Below are 25722 nucleotides of genomic sequence, written 5' to 3' on the forward strand. Positions count from 1 at the left end.
ACCCATGAAAGCGCCTAATGTGAAAATAAATATACAAAAAAAAGAATTTTAAAGCAATTCCACTTGTAATGCCCTTTAGAAGAATTAATGTTAATGCCCTAGAAATTTTATGATGTTCAAAGCACCAGATTGGCCTAAACTGCAACTCATAAATATTATGATGTTTTCACAAAAAAATAAATCTGCTTTTTTGCAGGTACTTTGTTTTTTTCCCCCCAGTATATGCACGCTAGATATTTCACTAAAAAAGTTAAAGGCTTTTTCCACTTTCAAAGGTTTTTGTTGTTAAAACTCAGTGTTAGTGTAGTTCTATTCCCTGTGCGCTTTGTCTAGTAATGATGGGATCACATGTTGTGGCTGTAGTTTTCAGCAGAGGTGTCGAACTGTTAAATTTCACCACAGGCCACATCAGCATCATGGTTGCCCTTAAAGGGCCTGCTGCATCTGTCAGACTAGATGTTAGGAGCCCCCCCACCATCCAAAATCAAGAGTCTCCCCACCCTCCCTAACATGACAGTGCACCCCCCCCCCTTACCTTGTGCTGCTTCCAGGAAGAAGCTGGGGGCAAAACTGGGAATTAGACAGTGCAGGGTCTGGAGGAGGACCAGAGCAGGACTGGAGTCTGCTGAATGCTAAGAACAGGGGAGGTGAAGACAAGGGAGTTCTGTAAATGCCCAGAGAGGTGCAGGATCTGTAGGTGGAGTCCTGTCCTCTCTGCTGCTGATGGGGGGGCAGAGACTGGTCTCTCTGCGGCTGCACGGAAAAGCACAGGATCCGAAGGAGGATTTCTGTCCTCCTCTCTGCTGCTGATTGCTGAGACAAGGTGGGGGGCAGAGACGAGGGGGGCGCCACAGCTGCAAAAGAGGGCCACATGAAATAGCCTGGTGGGTTGGATTCCACCTACAGGCCTTGTGTTTGAAACGTGGCTTGTAGTGTCATGGCTGATAGATTTCCCTACACCCATTTATTGTTTCAGCTAGCTTTTCCTTATGCATCAAATGGGATGCTAGGCAGTTCCACCCAGAACAACTTGAGAGCTGTCCTGGAGGCCCTGACTCCATTTCAGAGAGAGTGGCATTATATGACGAAACACGGTGGACCATGGGTGGAAGAACACATCCAGGACATAACAGCCAGTCACCTTCATGAATGCAGAGGACAGATTAGGTATCAGGTTCTAGAACCAAAATTAATGAGCTCTGATTAATTTGTATCCAGAACCAATATTTAGAAAATAGGGAAGGGGGGGCTGGAGGTAGCCCTAATGGCGATCACCTTCAATTACAGATTTCCTAGTTTTTTTTTCCTGTTTCTTTGAACACAAAGCTCTGGCTCATGACACGTTGGCTCAGGAATGGAACTTCCAGGTGGTCTACGTGTTCCCCCCCTTTTGCCTCATACTTCAAGTTCTGCTCAAGATGAAGCAGGAGAGGAAACAAGTAAAAGTGATTTTACCATATTGGCAGAGGAGGTCTTGGTTTTCCCTCTTGTGGCACATAAAGCGGTCTCCTACGACTCCCTCTACTTCTGGAAGAAGACTTGTCAACACAGGTGGACTACCTGAATCTGAGACACTTGAAACTCATGACCTGAATGTTGGACACACCACCTAGATTATTTACAAATGGCCAAGAAAGTCAGTCATTCACACCTTGTTAACGGTGAGAAAGGCCTAATCAAATTCATCCTAAACAAATTCATCGTACAAGTATGTCTGGGAAAAAAGTCTGTGACTTTTGCTGCAGCAAATAAAGTTTATTTATTCTCCCTCAATTTGAATAAATTACTGGATATTCTATAACAAAGTGTGGACATGGGCTGGAGTTAGAACACCTTAAGGGTCCATTGTCTGCTCTGTCTGCATTGACAAGGTTCAAAATGGGTGGTCCACACATGGGTTGTGCAGTTTATGGAGGTGGTAGCAAAGATATCTTTCCAAAGTGGATACTCTTTCTAAAAGTGTTCTTCAGCACTACCATGACCCTGTGAACCGTCCAGCCCACCTGACACTCTAGGTTCAGACATAGTGTATACACCTTTAAGGAACACACTGACAGTATAAATTAGTTTTTATGTTTACTCAATGAATAAGCTAGTGAAATGTCAGTCAGCTAAACCTCGCATAAAACTATCAGGATTCAGCAGGACTAACACAGAAAAACCTCAGATAAACAGAATGTTATTATATCAGGGAATGGTATTCAACATAATATTCTATAAGTATATAGATATTCTGTACTGTAGTAAAGCAATACTCAAGTTAAAGAAGACCTCTGAGCTAATCTATACCATCAGTATTCCAATTAAAGAGATGGCAATTTAACTCCCTTTTAAGAGCAGCTATGCAACAATGTCCCTCCCCTTATCAAGGCCTTGCTATGTTCTTCACCGGCAGTTTGAGCTCATACAAGACAATTTGCACTGTGGTTCAATATAGTAAGATGATAAATTGTAATCCTAAGGGGTTGGATATCTGCTTCAATCTTTGTGTTCAGTGTAAAGGTGGTATGTATACTTGCAGTCTGGATCAGAGACAGGCACCCTCTCACCAACTCTGATGTCCGTCTGTGAGGGCCCTATGGAACAGGCGATGCGGTCTCCCACGCTCCGGCGTCTGGACACTTGTTGCGCTCTGCTGCCTCAGGATATGCAGCTGACCTCCACTTTCTCTCTCAGCGATACTGCAAAGACATCCGCAGTGTAGCAACAGACATCAGCTCCGCCAAGGCTGAGTTCTGTAAGCGGGTCAGGCCTTGTGCAGTAGGCCGAAATCTGCTTTCTCCCACACACTCAGCAGGCTGATGAGCACGCGATGGGTCCCAGGAGCAAGAGAGTTCAAATCTCTGTAGCAGGTAGTTTTATAACACCTCCCATGATGCTCCACTCCCCCTTTGATTCCTGGGAAGGTAGTTTCCTGAGCAATCCAAGCCACGATCAGCACTTTGTAAAAGACTACATCTCCCACAATGCCAATCTTCCAGTTCCTGCCAGATGATGATCCCATCTGAGTCCAGCATTAAAGGGGAACAGGAACAATTCCACCCAGCAAAAGATAAGTCTGTACACATAAACATGGTAGTACGGACCTGGCTACACATGTTAACTGGGAGCTATAGGCCTTTAGCCTGTCTGAACTACCAGAAAAATGCATAAAAAGGAAGCTCGTCTCAAAAAAAAAATAAAAATATATCAGAACATGCCTTGCACTATTTATTTGTCACCCTGAACACCCATCTATTTCGATTCTAGTTGAACCACAGTTAGACATAACCTTTTGCAGTTTGATTTCAATCTGTTAGTAACAAGGAGTTAGTCCCTTTATGGTTTCTCCCACCTATTTTTCTGGCTGCCCCTACCTATCTTTGTAGGATGCATTTAGGGGATGGGGCCAGCTAGGAAAGGTTGGAGTGGGAAGTGGGTCCATTGGCTGCAGGATCATCCTAACGTTTCTTCCCTGAGTGTGCAACCCTTTCCTATGGGAAATATTGAATCGCCCTACTAGGCTAGCAAAGAGAAGGCATTATAAAAATAGCGACAATTTCAAGCACCTGACTGGTGGTAAGGTCTGGACATACAGTGCCTTAAAAAAGTATTCACACCCCTTGAAATTTTCCACATTTTGTCATGTTACAACCAAAAACGTATTTTATTGGGATTTTATGTGACAGACCGACACAAAGTGGCACAGAATTGTGAAGTGGACGGAAAATGACAAATGGGTTTCAACATTTTTTTACAAATAAATATAAAAAAAAGTGACATGCATTTGTATTCAGCCCCCCTGAGTCAATACTTTGTAGAACCACCTTTCTCTGCAATTACAGCTGCGAGTCTCTACCAGCTTTGCACATCTAGAGAATTACATTTTTGCCCATTCTTTGCAAAATAGCTCAAGCTCTGTCAGATTGGATGGAGAGGATCTGTGCACAGCAAGTTTCAAGTCTTGCCACAGATTTCCAATTGGATTTAGGTATAGACGTTGACTGGCCCATTCTAATACATGAATATGCTTTGATAGAAACCATTCCATTGTAGCTCTGGCTGGATGTTTTGGGTTGTTGTCCTACTAGAAGGTGAAACCTCCACCACAGTCTCAAGTCTTTTGCAGACTCTAACAGGTTTTCTTCTAAAATGACTGAATGCCTGGATAGATTAGAACAGAGTTTAGAAGTACCTACATCCCTAGAATGTATGTCTAAATGGGGATGGGACTGAAAACCAACCTCCCAGTAGGTTTTCAGGGAAAAAATGGGACGCTGTTTGACCCTGATCCCCCCAGCCGGGCTCTCCGTCTTGTACCAGTGGCCGCTTGCTACCACACGACCTTGCTGTCGGTGGAATAAACACATAAAAAACATAGGAACTCCTCTCTGGATTGAGAGTCCCTCTATTACCTACCTGTGTTTCCAACTATCCTGTGGCCCTGGTATGCTGGTTTTCCAGCATTGACATATTTCCCGGTGGGGATCGCTCTTTTTGGATCAGTTTTACATCCATGAGTAACCATTTATACCTCTTTGTGCCGCCCATGTTCGCCGGCGAGAGGATTTGATGGTTGTGTGTCCTGATCTGTGACCCTTGTGAGCATAGCCGAGAAGAATGAGCATTATCTACATACAGTAAATCCTCCTGATGAAGTGGTCCGCCACGAAACATGTTGAGGTAGATATACCTTGAGTTTTTGGAAATCCTTCCTGCTTGGATCGCCACTAACTTTATGCTCATTTATCGCACATTGGCTCCAACAGAGCCCTTTGTAATTTGCAATTTATTGTACTCCATGTTTTTTGTATGTTTGGATTGATTTTAATTTTGATATGTAATAAAGATATTTTATATTTTATACATTTTTTGATTACTGACTATATACTGTACCAGTAAAGTCCCACAAACTCACTGCTTCCCCCTCTCCCCTACCCCCCCCATTTTTTCCCTGAAAACCTACTGGGAGGTTGGTTTTCAGTCCCATCCCCATTTAGACAGGTTTTCTTCTAAGATTGCCCTTTGCTTGGCTCCATCTATCTTCCCATCAACTCTGACCAGCTTCCCTGTCTCTGCTGAAGGAAAGCATCCCCACAACAGGATGCTGCCACCACCATGTTTCAGGGTGTGGATGGTGTGTTCAGGGTGATGTGCAGTGTTATTTTTCAGCCACACAGCGTTTTGCTTTTAGGCCAAAAAGTTCAATTTAGGTCTCATCTGACCAGAGCACCTTCTTCCACATGCTGGTTGCGTCCCCCACATGGCTTCTTGCAACTGCATACGGGACTTCTGAAGGCTTTCTTTCAACAATGGCGTTCCTCTAGCCACCCTTTTAATAAAGGCCAGATTTGTGGAGTGCACAACTAATAGTTATCCTGTGGACAGATTCTCCCACCTGAGCTGTGGATCTCTGCAGCTCCTCCAGAGTTACCATGGTCCTCTTGGCTGCTTCCCTGAATGCTCTCCTTGCCTAGGCCTCTCAGTTTAGGTGGACGGCAATGTCTTGGTAGGTTTGCAGTTGTGCCACACTTTCCATTTTTGGATGATGGATTAAACAGTGCTCTGTGAGAATTTCAAAGCTTGGGATATTTTTTTATATAAACGAACGCTGCTTTAAACTTCTGCACAACTTTATCCCTGACCTGTCTGGTGCATTTCTGCAACTCCTCCAGAGTTACCATGAGCCTCTTGTCTGCTTCTCTGATTAATGCTCTCCTTGCCTGGCCTGCCAGTTTAGGTGGACAGCCATGTCTTGATAGGTTTGCAGTTGTGCCATACTTATTTAAATTTTTGGATGATGGATTGAACAGTGCTCCGTGAGATGTTAAAAGCTTGGGCTATTTTTTATAACCTAACCCTGCTTCAAACTTCAACACAACTTTATCCCTGGCCTGTCTGGTGTGTTCCTTGGCCTTCATGATGCTGTTTGGGCACTAAGGTTCTCCAACAAACCTCTGGGGGCTTCACAGAACAGCTGTATTTATATTGAGATTAAAGTACACACAGGGTGGACTCTATTTACTAATTAGGTGACTTCTGAAGGCAATTGGTTCCACTAGATTTTAGTTAGGGTTATCAGAGTAAAGGGGGCTGCATACAAATGCATGCCACACTTTTCAGATATTGATTTGTAAAAAAATAAAAAAAAATTTGAAAACCACTTATCATTGGAAAATTTCAAGGGATATGAATACTTTCTCAAGGCACTGTAAGTGATGGAAAATTGCTCTACGGCTATCTGCCGATTCTTTGGAACCTGTACCTAGTTCTTAATGCTAGTACATTATAACGAAAAAAGCAATATCCAACTGGACATTCCATAATTGTATGGGAAACTGGGAATTAACTATTCAGGGTTAGTGGTATGTATACCCTTGCAGGGCCTGCTACTAGCGAAAGCTGGAGTAGTCGGTGTCTTCTGGCCCTCTGAGGGAAATGTAAAATGTGTAGGTCTCCACTCCTGGCCTGGTTTATAGGAAGAATGATGGACTGTACTTTGGACACCATGAGCATCACCAACTCTTTGTAAGTGTCCAGGGGAACCATATGATACATCCCATGGAATGTGCCAAATTCTTTACAGAAGGTAGTGCCAACCCTAAAATTAGTACTGGAGTTTATTATACACAAACAAGTGAGTCATGTAGAAAAATGGTTGTTCTACTAGGCCTTGAAAGATCCAGACCAAGCAAACCCTGTGAAAGAGTGTATCAATGTACCTTAACCACTTAAGCCCCAGCCCTATTTCGGACACTTTTTGTTCACGCGTTAAAACCAGTATTTTTTCCTAGAAAACTACTTAGAATCCCCAAACATTATATATATTTTTTTAGCAAAGACTCTGGAGAATAAAATGTCGGTCATTGCAATATTTTTTGTCACGCGGTATTTGCGCAGCGGTCTTTAAAGCGCCATTTTTTTGGAAATATTTTGAAAAATCACATTTCACTGAATTTAAAAAATACTAAACAGTAAATTTAGCCCATTTTTTTTGTATATTGTGAAAGAACATGTCAGGCCAAGTAAATAGATACCCAACATGTTACGGTTTAAAATTGCGCCCCCCCGTGGCATGGCGACAAACTACGGTCAATAGAGATCTCAATCTGCGACGATTTAAATTTATTTAACGGTTACCAGTTTAGAGTTAGAGTGTAGCTCTTTTTTTTTAATTATTGCTCACGCTCTGGCGATCACGGCGATACCTCACATGTGTGGTTTGAACAGCGATTTCATTTGCGGCTCGACTTCCGTATACGTTTTTTTTTGTGCGTGAGCTAACGGTGACGGGGGCGGCTAAATTTTTTTTTTTTTTTTCCCCCTTTATTTTATTTATTTTTTTAACTTTATTACAGTTTTAAAAAAAAAAAAAAATCTGATCACTTTTATTGCTGTCACAAGCAATGTAAATATCCCTTGTGACACCAATATGTAGTGACAGGTACACTTTATGGAGGGATCGAGGGTCTAAAAGACCCTAGACCCCTCCACTACACTTCCCTGTATGCAAAACGCCGAAAACGGCATTTTTGCATACAGCCGTTTTTCAAATTTGCCGCCTTTTGCAGCACAGTAACCCGGAAGTGACGTCATGGACGCCGCCTCCAGGTTATGTCATCGGAGACCCGATCAAAGCCGTTTCCGGCTTTGATCGGGACTCCATCCAGCCGGCGGACGGGCCAGCTGGGTGCTCGGGGCTCCCGGTGGGACAGGAGCCCCGGTAACAGCCACGGAAGGCGGCGGGAGGGGGGGGGGAACGTCCCCTCCCGCCCCCCCGGGTACCGATCGAGTGGCTCCCGAGCCGCATCGGTCGGTACAGACGGAAAGCCAACCGTCGGCTCTAAACCACGGTACCGGGATGATGCCTCTAACTAGAGGCATCATCCCGGTATAACCCCGCAAAGTTTACCGACGTACCCCTACGTCAGTATGCGGTAAGTGGTTAATGAAATAGTGATATCCCACGATACCAGAGACATACATTTCAGCTAGTGCCCAACTCACAATGGAAATATGGTCCCTGGAAATTACATTAACAAGTCATACATTGATAAGTACAGACATATTAACACATCAGACAGCTGAGCATAGAGGGGAAGGCCCTTCCACACAAGCAACGTCAGACACAAGACGTCTCACATTTACATCAATGTGTTAGGGACAACAAAACCTTTTCAAGTATTATCTTAGTAGATATATTCTATTGTTAAACTGACCCATGGATTGTACACCAGTTTAAACTGGTTTTTCCCGCTAAAATGGTCCATAAATGTGTGAGCTGTGAATAAACACATCAGATGTATTCCCATTAAGCTTGAGTGCTGTATGCCTGTACATCTCCTGGCCAGAGAGGGAAAATTCACTGCACAAGGGAGTTAGAACTGAAGGGTCGTAGGTCCAGGACCTAAACGCAAATCATATTGCAACTGCCTTTGACGTGAACGAGTTAACACCCTGATAGTCATCAAATGTGGTGGAAGAATCCCAGCCGAAAGGGGCCATCAAATGTGGTGGAAGAATCCCAGCCGCAAGGGGCCATCAAATGTGGTGGAAGAATCCCAGTCGCAAGGGGCCATCAAATGTGGTGGAAGAATCCCAGCCGCAAGGGGCCATCAAATGTGGTGGAAGAATCCTAGCCGCAAGGGGCCGTCAAATGTGGTGGAAGAATCCCAGCCGCAAGGGGCCATCAAATGTGGTGGAAGAATCCCAGCCGCAAAGGGCCATCAAATGTGGTGGAAGAATCCCAGCCGCAAAGGGCCATCAAATGTAGTGGAAGAATCCCAGCCGCAAAGGGCCATCAAATGTAGTGGAAGAATCCCAGCCACAAAGGGTACTAGGCCTTCCCCTTATGTTACATGTTTCTTCAATTTGATTTCATTCTAGCTCAATTTATCAAGGTGCAGTGTTTCTATGTCTATCAAGGCCTGTTTTTGCTGAGTGAAGGAGATAGCTGCGCTTAATATGTAAGTAAATGAAGGCTGCCCGTACAAAGGTGATATCAGACCAAAAATGCAATAAATATATAGTACAGCGCCAAAAATTCCCAAATAAATGAATATATCAGAAAAAAGACTAAACAGAGTCCATAAAAGTCCGTGAGGCCAGGTGCTAAAATGCAGGAAAGAATGCAGAAAAGATTCCAACACCATAAATTAGACCACAATCCTGACGATCAGTGCTGATTATTGAACATAGAGATAGCGCTACTACAATATGATACATTGCTGACAAAGGGATATTATGATCTATTATCTGTGACATATGAACATATGAGGATACGTTACTCTTGATGAAGTACCGTGGTGGACCTGGTGCCGGATTCCTGGTGGTTATCTCCATGTTTCATGCTTGGCTGACCTTCCTTAACAGGGGGGTCTCATGTTCCGGTAAGGGAATTACTATACATGAGCACGTGGTGATCTTCAGGATTGTGGTCTAATTTATGGTGTTGGAATCTTTTCTGCATTCTTTCCTGCATTTTAGCACCTGGCCTCATGGACTTTTATGGACTCTGTTTAGTCTTTTTTCTGATATATTCATTTATTTGCAAATTTTTGGCGCTGTACTATAAATTTACTGTTTTTGCTGAGTGCCGATCTTTTCATACCATCAAAACCTTTTTTTCAGATCCATACAAAAACGGTGTATTCAGCCTACCGGGACACTTCAGTAATTTACTTCCAAATCAATTAAAAAAGGAAAAGAAAAAAAAGATCTGATGTCATGACACACCTCTGCATAATTTCCCCAAACATAAAGAAGCTTGGCTGTTACACTGTTGACACTTCACAAGGCTGCCAGCAACTAAGATTACCCATAAAGGACTTTGTATGCATTAACAGCTTGCAGACAAAAAATGTCAGCAAATATTTGGCAGGGGCCACCGTGGCCGGCCGGCTCAGATGTAAATTAAAATGTATGGCATTTTGCTTTTCACGCTACCTTTTCAAGGATTCATGTTCCTCAAAGCCTTGTAATCAAAAATAATAACAATAATTAAGCTGTTTGGAGCATAAATCGAAGCGGCACCACGTTGAGGGAAAAGTGTCAAGTCTTAGAAAATGATGATTAAAGCAAACGGCATTATTGAATTGGAACAATGGCTGGTGATAACTGCAGAGAGGAGATAAGGCCCTCTCAGCGCTCTGCTTGGCATGTCCCTCCACGACGCTGCAGAAAGAGAGGTGATGCTTTTCCCAGACAGCCGAGGGAGAATGGCATTTGTAAAAACTGAGAATTAAACGCTCACATTTTCACAAAGCGGCCTTGTTCCTTTAGAATATGGTGACATTTCCTGATGAATTATACCTTCTCCGAGAGTGGAAAAGAGAGGGGCAACATAGCCGACACTTGACAATAAAATAAAAATCTCTTCAAAAATAAACTTTCCCTGCATCAATAAATATGCAATTTACCCAAAATATTCCAGCTTTCCCAGATGGGAACAACAATAAAATCAATGCAACGTCGCCCCAGCAAATCATAATACAACACAAACATATAAAAGCAATTAGAACATTCACACATACATGGTTTTACAAGCTAACAAAATTATCCAAAACATTTTTACGGCTTTTCCCAACCTTGAAATGTATTCTTTACCCTGGTACAGGTACACGCCGCATAAAAAAAAAAAAAAGAAGAAGAAGAAGAAGCAGACTTATTTAGCATGGAGGATGCATTTTTATTTTCTCTGGACAGACTCCATGGCAGCATACATATCGGTTTAGCCCCACCTCCTCTCCTACCCTAGAGGACCCCACTCCCATAAATGTTTGCTCTGAGACAGCGGCTGTGTTCCTTTTTTGCCCTCCTCCTAAGGACCAAGATGGCTGAAGTTCCTACCTGGGATAGATGTCCACAATCAAGGCCTGGCAAGTGGCGCCTGATGGATGTGGAGGCGGGTCGCAATACTCCAATAAGCCCAAGGTATTAGCAGGGTATGGAGTGGGCAATGGAAGAGGTGCCATGAAGAGCTAAGCCTGGCCATTGGCAGGCAAGCGGCGATTGATCAAATTGCCCAGCTATTAGCAGGTGGCCTATAATTGCCCCAGATCGGTGCACTGCATTCCCTGGGTCCAAGCGTGATCACGGGGGAGGTGGTGAGATACTTCTGTTTGTTTGTTACATGGCAGCAGTTTTTGTTTTGTATTGTAAATGCATTTTTTCCCTTTTTCCCTGGTGCTAGTGCTCCAGCCATGGCAAGTGGACACTTCTGTGTTCCAGGCTGCTACCCTGTTTCCAGCCGAATTCCATTGTCGGATATCCCTCTGTCCCCCAACAGCATTCTTCTTCAACCTCTGGGCGCCACAAGTCACCTTCCAAATCAAGGCGTCACAGTAGAGACTTGGGCCCTTCATCCTTTCAAGGGTGAAGAAGAGGTTAAACACATGGAGCCAGCTCCTCTAGTGGATGCAGCTGTGATGAGGCTGGTGAAGCACGTTACCCAGTGTCCCATATAAACATAACACAGAAATCAAAGATGTCACCTCATTGTAATAAGAACAACAGAACAGGAAGAGATAACCAACAAGTTCAGTACAGTGTACAGGATATTACAACACATAATAGAAATGCATAGCATATCACTGAGCATTAGCGACATCTAGTGTCCTATTTCTGAACTGCAGTTAATCTGCTAAGCTGAAAGCTGTTGTATCTCCAACAATCTCAAGCGAATATACCTAACGGCAGGCATGGCCTGCAAGTCAGCTCTGGCCCTTGCTGTAATGTCTAAAGCAATGGAGGTCTAGACGGATAATGTTTTTTTTTTTTCCGGATAATGTTGATAAGTCTCTGAAGAGTGTCTCTTAGGAATTGGCCATAGGTTCGGCTATTCATGGCAGCAGGAGTCCCCTCTCTGTGTCTTGAGTAGGCTAGTTATAGGACACGTCCGCTGGCTCAGAGCAAAGTTTTATGGGAGTGGGGTCCTATAGGGTAGGAGATGAGGCAGGGCTAAACCCATATGTATGCCGCCATGGAGTCCATCAAGAAAGGAAAATTATGGTAAGTATTTGATAGGAAATTTCCTTTTTTTTTTTATTTAAATCCAAGAGTTTCCACCTTTTGGATTATTTCCCCCAGGGCACTGGGGTATCTGTTGGATTCCTTGTTGGCAGTGTAAACTTTGGCCCTTTTGAGTTTGTTCTTTTTTTGGACCTGATGTCTATAGAGCTTTATATGAGAGGAGACCGCCCTGTAACCACTTGACCTCTGGAAGGTTTGTACCCCCTCTTCATGACCAGATTTTTTGCTACTTTAACCACTTCCAGCCCAAGTCTTTTCTGGCACTCCTCTCCTACATCCTAAAAATCATAATTAGTTTGCTATAAAATTACTTAGAACCCCCAAACATTATATACCATATAAAAGAAAAACACATGATCTCGGCTTTCCAGCCGAAGAAACAGCAGTGGTTGCACCTTCCAAGGCCGGATGTGACGTCATGATGTCGTGCCCGGCCTCTGAAGGTCATAGATTGGCGGGGACCATCTGGTCCGAGGTATTTTCTATGGTAAACGGGTGCCGCTGACCGATTCCTTCCCTGGCTCGCCAATCGCATGGGTAAGCTGGTAGAAGGCTGAATGCAAATACAATAAAGCCGCTATGATTGTTTTTACATGACAGGAATTTCCGTCAGAAAACGATGATATCTGAATGATGCCTGCTGCTGCACCCATCATCCAGATATCCTCACTAAAAATCCAGGATGTCATATGACATCCTTGGGCGGGAAGTGATTAAGGCTTTGTTCACATATATGCGAACTGGATGCGTTTTAAACCACATACGATTCGCATGACATGTGAACCAGCAGCCTTTTCTATGGAGCCGTGTCACATATATCAAAAGGGAGAGGGTAATCTGCGCTTAGAACCTCTATTAGCAGCCAAGCACTATAACCCAAATACTAGGCACAAACAATTCAGAGTGTGGCGATGTGCATATATAAAGTGCTGATACAAGACCAAGTACCGTATATACTCGAGTATAAGCCGAGTTTTTCAGCACATTTTTTTGTGCTGAAAACGTACCCCTCGGCTTATACTCGAGTCAACAAAAAAAAAAAAAGTTCCCGGCCGCCCTGACGTGTTTAAGATTTAAAAATGGCGCCGCCCGGCGTATACATGTCACCGTGCATGCGCCGTCACCGCTCGGGACAGGTCGGAAATAGCCGAACATATAGCAGCTTTCCCGAGCGGCGGCGGCGCGTGCGCAATGACGTGTCGGCGCCGGGCGGCGCCATTTTTAAAATGAAGGCGTCTCTGGAACAGGTTAGTGAAACACAGCCGCACTAGTATGCCCGCAACCCCGCATCTTCTTGTACCATGCTTGCCACCCTGAATTCTCCTGTACATGCCAGCCACACTGCATTCTCCTGTACCATGCCAGCCACACTGTATTCTACTGTACCATGCCAGCCACACTGCATTCTCCTGTACCATGCCAGCCACACTGCATTCTCCTGTACCATGCCAGCCACCCTGCATTCTCCTGTACCATGCCAGCCACCCTGCATTCTCCTGTACCATGCCAGCCACCCTGCATTCTCCTGTATCATTCCAGCCACCCTGCATTCTCCTGTACCATGCCTGCCACCCTGCATTCTCCTGTACCATGCCAGCCACCCTGCATTCTCCTGTACCATGCCAGCCACCCTGCATTCTCCTGCACCATGCCTGCCACCCTGCATTCTCCTGTACCATGCCCGCCACCCTGCATTCTCACCCTAGGCTTATACTCAAGTCAATCATTTTTCCCATCTTTTTGTGGTAAAAGTAGGGGCCTCGGCTTATACTCGGGTCGGCTTATACTCGAGTATATACGGTAAGTATAAACAAAAACTAGTAAGACAAAACCAAAGTCAATAAAAAAAAATCCAAAAGAAAAAAAAAGCCCCAAAGAAATCTGTGCTTAGCGAAGGGATCCAGAGATCATAGCGGTGACACCAACATTCAAATCACACTGGAGGCCTACCAGAAAGCCAGTGATCACCCTTACTCTGGGAGATCAAAACTCACCTGATTGGATCCCAGATCCAAGCTCTATGGTATAGATGTCATCACGATTCCCCGAAGACAAGCAAACACTCCAGGAGGTAGATTACAGCAGGCCCTCATGCATGTTCAGTGGGTCCACATAGCTCAGTACTGCACAACTTGTATTTATTAAAAACAGATGGTAGTGCACTTACATTTAAGATGATAAAAATGCTCAAACATGGTAAGCAGGTCGGCTTCCAACAAAAAAATAGTCTAACATTGGTAGCACATGCGCGGTAGCGTGCGTACGTGGCTGCACCCAACACATTTCATCAGAGGTGACGTCATCAGGGATCACATATGTGCGGTGCAGCGGCAGTACACATTTAAATAGCGCCCTTTGTGGGTTTTTTGAGCACTGCAGTGCACTTCAGATGCAAATTCCAGGCTCATTGCCTTCTATAGGAATGCATCTGAATCACACATCAGTTTTGATCCAACAAAAAAAAAAAAACAAAAAACAAAAAAAAAAAAAACTCCACATGGGGGTTCCCTCCCCCCACCCAAATCCACACCAGGCCCTTTCAGGTCTGGTACGGGCCAAAAAGTTAAAAACAAAACAAAAAGTGTAGGTGTTCCCCCCAATGGGAATGGGCTACAAAACCATCAGCAAGAAGCTTGGTGAGAAGGAAACAACTGTTGGAGTGATTTTTCGCAAATGGAAGAAATACAATAAAAACATCAATCGCCCTCGGTATGGAGCTCCATGCAAGGTTTCACCTCATGGGGTAAGGATTATTTTGAGAAAAGTGAGGGATCAGCCCAAAACTACATGGGAGGAGCTTGTGAATGATCTTAAGGCAGTTGGCATCAGGGTCACCAAACAAACCATTGGTAACACAATACGCCGCCAAAGATTGAAATCTTGCATTGCCCGCAAGGTCCCCCTCATCAAGAAGGCACATGTACAGGCCCATCTGAAGTTTGCCAATGAACATCTAAATGATTCAGAGAAGGATTGGGAGAAAGTGCTGTGGTCAGATGAAACCAAGATTTTGTTTTTTGGCATTAACTCGGAAGAAAAATGCTGACTATGACCCTAAGAACATCATCCCTACAGTCAAGAACAGAGGTGAAAACATTATACTTTGGGGAAAAAAAGGAACTCCATGATACAAAACAAGTTTGCTCAGAGAGATAGAGATTTAGTGGACTTTAAGGGCACATGTTAAGTGGGCAAAAAACTACCATAGGTATAAAAAACATATATTCTTTTATTTAACCAAAGTTTTTTTAAAAAAAAGAACAAGAAGTTCAAGAAACAAAATTATACAATGACATACATATTTTTTTGGGAATAAGAACATTCATCATATCTATAGGTCAAAATATTAGATATACAGATATTGTAGTAGTTACACTTTGTGAGTATTAGGATAGTGGTCTGAAGAGGTCGACGCGTTTCGCCTTAGCTTCTTCTGGACCTCAGACGCAAATATAATTTATCTCTTTTAGTAGAAACAGAAACATGCAATTAGTACAAAGCATTTTATGTTACATTTTATTCCTTATCTTTTTATCAAATTGTTAGTCAAAACAACACACCTCTCAAAATGCAGAAAACCGTGTAATCCGTGGTCATCAGTATCAGTATATCATATTGATCATAGAATAGTGGAAAATAAGCGGGAAGCGAGGAGGGAGAGCGAGAGCCCAAAAACTGATGGAATAGGCCACCTATATATATGGGGCAAAGGGGAAACATATAAATCTCGAAAGGGTATCTACGTATCCTCAAATATTGGTAATGGTTTGTGTTATATTTACCTCAATTCCCACACTGGAATCTATCAGGGATTCAGGTCGGGATCAGAGTTGTGATATGGAGGCTGCTATTGGCTGTATCACATGAAGGTCTGATAAAAGAAGTAGTGTATATATTTATTTATATCCCCATATCTCCGTCTCATCCATTCAATAGAAGTGGAGAGACAAAAAACATAAAAATGTAAAACCACAAGGTTCTATACATATAATTACATCTACAAATTGATTCATTTTACCTTTGTATCCTTCTGTCTAATATTAGACCATATTGGGACCCAGTCCCCTCATAGCAGTAGATATAGGTGTCTTGTAAAGTTAGCTGGAAAAATTCCCCCAGTCTTGTAGTGTATCCGCTAGGATGTAATCAGATAATAGTGGATTATATTCACATAAAGGGGTATATATCTCGATTTAAGTCCTCTATGTAAATGTATATATACGTATATATATATACATATAGATATTTGTTACTTACATAGTAGAGTATACTCCAGTATAACGCAATGGTATTATGAATATTACAACTGAAGTTACTTGTGAATATAGTCCCCAGGGATAGAAAAAGTATAACCATCTGGTTCAGAAGGGGGCAACCTAAGACGATTTAAATAGAAGAGCATATCTAAATTAGTTTGACTATATTGCCAAAATTGGGGTAGATGGTTTCAAAAAGCTCACAAAACTTACTGCGCCAAAAGCCTCCATCCGCCTGCTCGTGTCCCGCCATGTCTAAGATGTGTGTGCATATCGTATATATACCTGATCATTACCTAATGAATTGTGATCTGGTGTTTGTTTGTCGCTCTCCGCGCATCGGAAGTGCGTCATTTTCCCGCCTTCATCTCTTACCTTAGGACGCGACCGGAAGTGCGTCCTTTGTTTACATCCGGTCATGACGCTCGGCGGAAAAGGCACCCGCCGGAAGCGTCAATGAGGCCAGGAGTGATCCGCGGAAGTGACGTGCGCTCACCAACAACCTCCTAAGAGGGTGGGTCATCGCCGCCCTGTCACTGAACGCAGATAGGTCCTTGATGGCTCTAAATGCAAATGAGATCACTGTGACCACTATAACAACGGCTTCTGCATAAAAGAGAGGGGTCAAATTAACATTGTGTCATTCGCATTTTTATTGCATATTATAATCTACAGTATATATCCACTCTATGAGAGAACATTTCATATTTTTATCTGAGGCATATATAATACTTTTAGTTATAACTTGCATATACATCATATATCAACATTTGAAATAATTTTTTTAGGGTACTTTTATATTATGAATATGGCTTATATCTAGGACTCTTTACAGGAAGTCAAGGAGAATATTATTGCTACAAATACATCGTATAATATAACAATGAGAGGAAAGGAGAAAAAGAGAAATAAAGGAAATCAGATAACATCATAATTGTTATGTCTCTTATCACACCAAAATCATTCTAGAAAAAGTTGTTTTTTGGTCCTTATTTTATTCTATCTATGAAGGGGAATTATCTCACGTATGAGGGGGGGGGGGTAATTCCTCAGGGGGGCCCTTCCAAAGAAGCCCCTCAAAGAAAGGGTTTAAAACTTAGTGCCTCATTTAGCCCTGGGCTTGTTGTAGCTTTTAACAGATAAATCCAACTTGCTTCGCGCTGTAATATAATTTTATCGAATTCCCCCCCTCTCGGGTTTTCCAATATACGTTCTAGGGCTGCGAATTTCACTACTTTTGTATTGTTTTTGTGATACACCCCCAGATGTCTTCCAATAGGTGTAGACAAAAGATTATTTTTTCCATATCCTATGTCTTTTGTCTACACCTATTGGAAGACATCTGGGGGTGTATCACAAAAACAATACAAAAGTAGTGAAATTCGCAGCCCTAGAACGTATATTGGAAAACCCGAGAGGGGGGGAATTCGATAAAATTATATTACAGCGCGAAGCACGTTGGATTTATCTGTTAAAAGCTACAACAAGCCCAGGGCTAAATGAGGCACTAAGTTTTAAACCCTTTCTTTGAGGGGCTTCTTTGGAAGGGCCCCCCTGAGGAATTACCCCCCCCTCATACGTGAGATAATTCCCCTTCATAGATAGAATAAAATAAGGACCAAAAAACAACTTTTTCTAGAATGATTTTGGTGTGATAAGAGACATAACAATTATGATGTTATCTGATTTCCTTTATTTCTCTTTTTCTCCTTTCCTCTCATTGTTATATTATACGATGTATTTGTAGCAATAATATTCTCCTTGACTTCCTGTAAAGAGTCCTAGATATAAGCCATATTCATAATATAAAAGTACCCTAAAAAAATTATTTCAAATGTTGATATATGATGTATATGCAAGTTATAACTAAAAGTATTATATATGCCTCAGATAAAAATATGAAATGTTCTCTCATAGAGTGGATATATACTGTAGATTATAATATGCAATAAAAATGCGAATGACACAATGTTAATTTGACCCCTCTCTTTTATGCAGAAGCCGTTGTTATAGTGGTCACAGTGATCTCATTTGCATTTAGAGCCATCAAGGACCTATCTGCGTTCAGTGACAGGGCGGCGATGACCCACCCTCTTAGGAGGTTGTTGGTGAGCGCACGTCACTTCCGCGGATCACTCCTGGCCTCATTGACGCTTCCGGCGGGTGCCTTTTCCGCCGAGCGTCATGACCGGATGTAAACAAAGGACGCACTTCCGGTCGCGTCCTAAGGTAAGAGATGAAGGCGGGAAAATGACGCACTTCCGATGCGCGGAGAGCGACAAACAAACACCAGATCACAATTCATTAGGTAATGATCAGGTATATATACGATATGCACACACATCTTGGACATGGCGGGACACGAGCAGGCGGATGGAGGCTTTTGGCGCAGTACGTTTTGTGAGCTTTTTAAAACCATCTACCCCAATTTTGGCAATATAGTCAAACTAATTTAGATATGCTCTTCTATTTAAATCGTCTTAGGTTGCCCCCTTATGAACCAGATGGTTATACTTTTTCTATCCCTGGGGACTATATTCACAAGTAACTTCAGTTGTAATATTCATAATACCATTGCGTTATACTGGAGTATACTCTACTATGTAAGTAACAAATATCTATATGTATATATATATACGTATATATACATTTACATAGAGGACTTAAATCGAGATATATACCCCTTTATGTGAATATAATCCACTATTATCTGATTACATCCTAGCGGATACACTACAAGACTGGGGGAATTTTTCCAGCTAACTTTACAAGACACCTATATCTACTGCTATGAGGGGACTGGGTCCCAATATGGTCTAATATTAGACAGAAGGATACAAAGGTAAAATGAATCAATTTGTAGATGTAATTATATGTATAGAACCTTGTGGTTTTATATTTTTATGTTTTTTGTCTCTCCACTTCTATTGAATGGATGAGACGGAGATATGGGGATATAAATAAATATATACACTACTTCTTTTATCAGACCTTCATGTGATACAGCCAATAGCAGCCTCCATATCACAACTCTGGTCCCGACCTGAATCCCTGATAGATTCCAGTGTGGGAATTGAGGTAAATATAACACAAACCATTACCAATATTTGAGGATACGTAGATACCCTTTCGAGATTTATATGTTTCCCCTTTGCCCCATATATATAGGTGGCCTATTCCATCAGTTTTTGGGCTCTCGCTCTCCCTCCTCACTTCCCGCTTATTTTCCACTATTCTATGATCAATATGATATACTGATACTGATGACCACGGATTACACGGTTTTCTGCATTTTGAGAGGTGTGTTGTTTTGACTAACAATTTGATAAAAAGATAAGGAATAAAATGTAACATAAAATGCTTTGTACTAATTGCATGTTTCTGTTTCTACTAAAAGAGATAAATTATATTTGCGTCTGAGGTCCAGAAGAAGCTAAGGCGAAACGCGTCGACCTCTTCAGACCACTATCCTAATACTCACAAAGTGTAACTACTACAATATCTGTATATCTAATATTTTGACCTATAGATATGATGAATGTTCTTATTCCCAAAAAAATATGTATGTCATTGTATAATTTTGTTTCTTGAACTTCTTGTTCTTTTTTTTAAAAAAACTTTGGTTAAATAAAAGAATATATGTTTTTTATACCTATGGTAGTTTTTTGCCCACTTAACATGTGCCCTTAACCACTTGCCGACTGCCTAACGCCGATCTACGTCGGCAGTCAGCCCCTCACAGGCAAAGTGACGTAGGGCTACGTCACTAGCTTGTGAGGGTCTAGGGAGCGAGCGCGCGCCCCCGGAGGCGCGCTCCCGCTCCCGCGTGGTCACGGACCCCCCCGCGCGTGTGACCAGCGGACCCGATGTCCGCCGGTCACTCGGCGATCGGCGGGGGAGAGGGAGAATGTCAGGCAGCTTGTGTAAACAAGCTGCCTGTCATTCTCCTCGCTGTAAAGACACTGATAAAACGGATCTAGTATGTAGATCCGTTGATCAGTGTCCTTACAGCTCAAGCCACAGCCAATCACAGTAGAAAGCACGCCCCTAGGGACACACACAGCCCCTCCCTTCCAAATAAAGTTAACCCCTTCACAACCAGTGTATTTTTACAGTAACAGTGCATATGTATAGCACTGATTACTGTAGAAATGTCACTGGTAACCCCAAAAGTGTCACAAATGTCAGTCAAGGGTCCGATCTGTCCGCCCCAATGTCGCAGTACCGCAAAAAAAATCGCAGATCGCCGCCATTACGCGTTAAAAAAAAAAACAACAAAAATGACAAAAATCTTTCCCTTTGTTAGTAAACGCGATAACTTTTGCGCAAACCAATCAAAATACGCTTTTTGCGATTTTTTTTACCAAACATATGTAGCATAAAACAAATTGGCCGAAAATTTTAAAAAATTTTGATTTTTACTTTTTTTTTGGGGGGAATTTCATATAAAAAATGTGAAAAATATTGTTATTTTTGCAAAATTGACGCTCTTTTTTTGTTTATAGCGCGTGATCAAAAAATCGCACAGGTGATCAAATACCACCAAAAGAAAGCTCTGTTTGTGGGAAAAAAAGGACGTCAAATTCGTTTAGGTACAGCGTCGCACGACCGCGCAATTGTCCGTTAAAGTCACGCAGTGCCGAATCGCAAAATACCCCCTGGTCAGGAAGGGGGTAAAATCTTCCGGGGCTTAAGTGGTTAAAGTCCACTAAATCTCTATCTCTCTGAGCAAACTTGTTTTGTATCATGGAGTTCCTTTTTTTCTAATCAATAGGATTATGGCACACAAGGGTTAGCTCAACAAAAAACCCCCCTCTTTTCTATTATACTTTGGGGCTGTTTCTCTGCTAAAGGTACAGACCGACTTTTCTGCATTGAGGGGCCAATGGATGGGGCCATGTATTGCAAAATCTTGGACGAGAACCTTCTTCCCTCAGCCATAACACTGAAGATGGGTCTTCTAGCATGACAATGACCCAAAACATACCGCCAAGGCAACAAAGGAGTGGCTCAAAAAGTACATTAAAGTGATTGTTAAGCCTCTATAGTATAAACATAAAATCCCCTCTGTTAAATAACAGTGTCTGGTGTCTGTGCTATATAAAAAAAAATATGTGAATTTCTTCCTCATATCAGAGCGTCTCCCAGCACTCACGTAACTCCTCAGCTCTCTCCTCTCCCAGGCTCACAGCTATAGTGGGAGGGGCCGAGAACTCCCGCTGATGTCAGCTGGGGTGGAGAGAGAGCTGAGCAGTCTCGTGAGCAGCAGGAGACGCTCTGATATAAGGTAAAAATCAGCATCTTTTTTATATAGCACAGACACTGGAACACATAATGTTATTTAACAGAGGGGATGGCATGCTTATACTATAGTTATGATAGAAGCAGGGGGGGAGGGCTGGGGAGTGGACAGAGCTGACAGGCAGGGAAGTGAGGAGGGAGAGGATGGGGGAGAGCAGAGAGAAGAACTGCGGATTATGGTGGCACGTAAACTGACCACAGTGTCAGGGTGGTGCAAACCGTGGTCAGTTTACAGGGAGGAGGGCAGAACCAGGCAGGATCAGCCAGGTTTTTAGGTTATACAGGGGACCAAATGACACAGCACAAGCACTATGCTCTTATTCATGCTCAAAGGGAAAAGTAGCCATTTTGTTTTTTGTTTTTTAGGGTTACACAGGTTTTAGGGTCATGGAGAGGCATACCCATCCCACTTTCCCACCCTCCCGGTTCCAAGGATATAGGCAATACCTCTGGATAGTTGCCAGCCAGTCATGAGAGCTGTCAAACCGAGTTTCTGAAATACCCACAAAATCAAAATCCTCCTCGTAAATTAGCAGCTCCAGTTCTCCCATTTTATTAGCATTGGTATACAAAGCTCCTAATTTCGTCCGGCACATGCAATTGAGATTTGGCAACTTACTTACCTTGTATTTAGGTATACTTGTCGCCCTACCACTAATTCCCCCCAATATTATCTACTGAACCCTCCTCGTTGCTGGCTATGACTCCATCTGGTCCCTCCCCCTAACACCTATTTTAAGAGCCCCTCTAACCTTTTGGCCATAAATTCTCCCAACAGAGCTGCACCCCGTCCCTGCTAAAGAGCTGGTAACCGACTGAAATGTCAGCCCAGTTCTCCAGGAACCGGAACCCCTACACCAGCTCCTCAGCCACTTGTCAATTTCCCTATTCTCCTGCTGCTTCTCCTGTGTGGCTCGAGGTACAGGCAGGTTTTCTGAGAATACTACCTTGGAGGTCCTTCTCCTCAATGTAGCTCCTAGTGCCCCCAGAGCCAGATAAAGGGTAGATGAAGAGTTACTCTACCAACATGTGGAATTAAAACCTATGCAAAAAAAGTTATTCTCCCTTTTGCATTACTTTTGCTACAGCCCTCATATTAGCAGGGGTCCCCCTGAGACCCGAAAGCTATTTCAAGGGTTCCTCCATGTTAAAAAGGTTAGGAAAAGCTGCTCTATGGCCATGTAGGTAACACTATCAGTTCCTATTTCAACTTGGCAGGTTCCTGTTTTACATTTATGCCTTCATACTGCCCATAGGAAAATTATCGTTTTTTGCCACACTGCCAACTCATGGTCCAATAAGCAGCAGGTGACACAGAAGAATCAATGCTGAAATAGGAATAATCTATTCAAAAAAAGTTTATTTATTTCAGTATTTCATTTAAAAAAGTTAAAGTCGTTTTATATACAGTAGATGCGCTACACACAGTGATATATTTTAAGGACGTCTCTCTTTAATTTTGATGATTATGGCTTACAGGTAAACCAAAATTCAGTATCTCCGAAATTTAGAATATTACACAAGACCAAAAAAAAAAAGGATTTTTAATACAGAAATGTTGGCTTGGTGAAAAGTATTTCCATGTACAGTATAGTACGCACTCAGTACTTGGTCGGGGCTCCTTTTGCATGAATTACTTCAATGCGGCGTGGCATGGAGGTGATCAGCCTGTGGCACTTCTCACGTGTTGTGGCAGCCCAGGTTTCTTTTAGAGTGGCTTTCAGCTCGTCTGCATTGATGGGTCTGGTGCCCCTCATATTCCTCTTGACAATACTCCACAGATTCTCTATGGGGTTTAAGTCAGGCGAGTTTGCTAGCCAATCAAACACAGTGGCTTAGTGAAAAGCATGTCCATGTACAGTATAGTATGCACTCAATACTTGTTCAATGCAACGCGGCATGGAGGCGATCCACCTGTGGCACTGCTGAGGTGTTATGGAAGCCCAGGTTTCTTCTCTCATCTTCCTCTTGACAATACCCCACAGATTCTCTATGGGGTTTAGGTCAGGCGAGTTTGCTGGCCAATCAAGCACAGTGATCCCATGATCACGTGACCAGGTATTGGTAGTTTTGACAGTGTGGGCGGGTGCCAAGTCCTGCTGGAAAATGAAATCAGCATTTCCATAAAGCTGGTCAGCAGAGGGAAGCATGAAGTGCTCTAGAATTTCCTGGAATAGGGCTGCGCTGGCTTTGGACTTAATAAAACACAGTGGACCAACACAAGCAGATGACACGGCTCTCCAAATCATCACTGGCTGTGGAAAATGTTGCATTTGATTTGGAAATGAAGGTCCCAGAGTCTGGAGGAGGAGTGGAGAGGCACAGAATCCAAGTTGCATAAGGTCCAGTGTGAAGTTTTCCACAGTCAGTGATGATTTGGGGAGCCATGTCATCTGCTGGTGTTGGTCCACTGTGTTTTATCAAGTCCAAAGTCAGCGCAGCCCTCTACCAGGAAATTCTAGAGCACTTCATACTTCCCTCTGCTGACCAGCTTTATGGAGATGCTGATTTCATTTCCCAGCAGGACTTGGCACCTGCCCACACTGCCAAAACTACCAATACCTGGTCACATGATCATGGGATCACTGTGCTTTATTGGCCAGCAAACTCACCTGACCTTATCCCCATAGAGAATCTGTGGCGTATTGTCTAGAGGAAGATGAGAGACACCGGACCCAACAATGTAGATGAGCTGAAGGCCGCTATCAAAGCAACCCGGTGTGCTATCAGATTTACCTAGGCCATAAGATTTCCCTACCTACGTCATTTCCGGTTGAGATCAGCTGTGGATTTATCATGCACCAGCTGAAACCGCGTCACAAGTCCTATTGGGCATGCACAGAATCGGTAGGGAATTTTGATAGCATCGTAAGAGGTGAGGCACAAGTCCTACTGAGCATGAGCAGGCGCATGCGCACTAACGAGTCGGACAGCGGGATCTCTTATGACAAACATCCATCCAATCTCCATGGCCCACACTGCGCCGACCCGACACTGCGCCGAGCCGACACTGCACCGACCCGACAATCCGATCTCCATGCCCCACACTGAGTGACCCGACAATGAGACAGTGGGCGTGTGCATGTGGGTATCGGATAGGATTGTACCATTGTCGGCTCGGTGCAGTGTGAGCCATGGAGATCGGATGTATGTTTGTTATAAGTGCCGCTGCCCGATCCGTTGGTGCGCATGCGCCCGCTCATGCACAGTAGGACTTGTGCCTCACCTCTTACGATGTTATGAAAATTCCCTACCTATTCTACGCATGGGCAGTAGGACGTGTGGCGCGGCTACAGCTGGTGCATGACGAACCTGCCCTGGAAATGACGTAGGTAGGGAAATCTGATGGGGTAGGGTTTTCTGATAGAACACCGGGCTTCCATAACACTTCAGCAGTGCCACAGGCTGATCCTCTCCATGCCACGCCGTATTGATGCAGTAATTCATGCAAATGAGCCCCGACCAAGTATTGAGTGCATACTATACTGTACATCAGGGGTGGGGAACCTGCGGCCCGCGGGCCGCATGCGGCCCGCACGATCGTGACATCCAGCTCGCACGATCGTGACGTCCGCCCCCCCTCCCCGTGCTGCTGTGTCAGAAGGAGCCGATGGCTCCGTCCTGACACTAAGTCTCCGAAAAGGGTGGACCCGAGGCGCAGAGCAGTGCGTCTCGAGCCCGCCCATCTGTGTGACAATAGCGAATGAAAATTCGCTATTGTCTCACGGATCCTCCCCCTCCTCGGCCAATGCCATTGCCGAGGAGGAGGCGGGATGCGGGAGGACTCGAAGAGAGGAAGGTAAGTCCACTGGTCGGGGGGGCTTGGCACGCTGTCCACTCTGCATTTTAAGGGGGCACACTGTCCACTCTTCATTTTAAGGGGGCACGCTGTTCACTCTGCATTTTAAGGGGGCACGCTGTCCACTCTGCATTTTAAGGGGGCACGCTGTTCACTCTGCATTTTAAGGGGGCACGCTGTCCACTCTGCATTTTAAGGGGGCACGCTGTCCACTCTGCATTTTAAGGGGGCACGCTGTCCACTCTGCATTTTTAGGGGGCACGCTGTTCACTCTGCATTTTAAGGGGGCACGCTGTTCACTCTGCATTTTAAGGGGGTACGCTGTCCACTCTGCATTTTAAGGGGGCACACTGTTCA

Source organism: Pelophylax lessonae (assembly GCF_965119305.1).
Source record: "Pelophylax lessonae genome assembly, chromosome: 9".
Classification (NCBI taxonomy): Eukaryota; Metazoa; Chordata; class Amphibia; order Anura; family Ranidae; genus Pelophylax; species Pelophylax lessonae.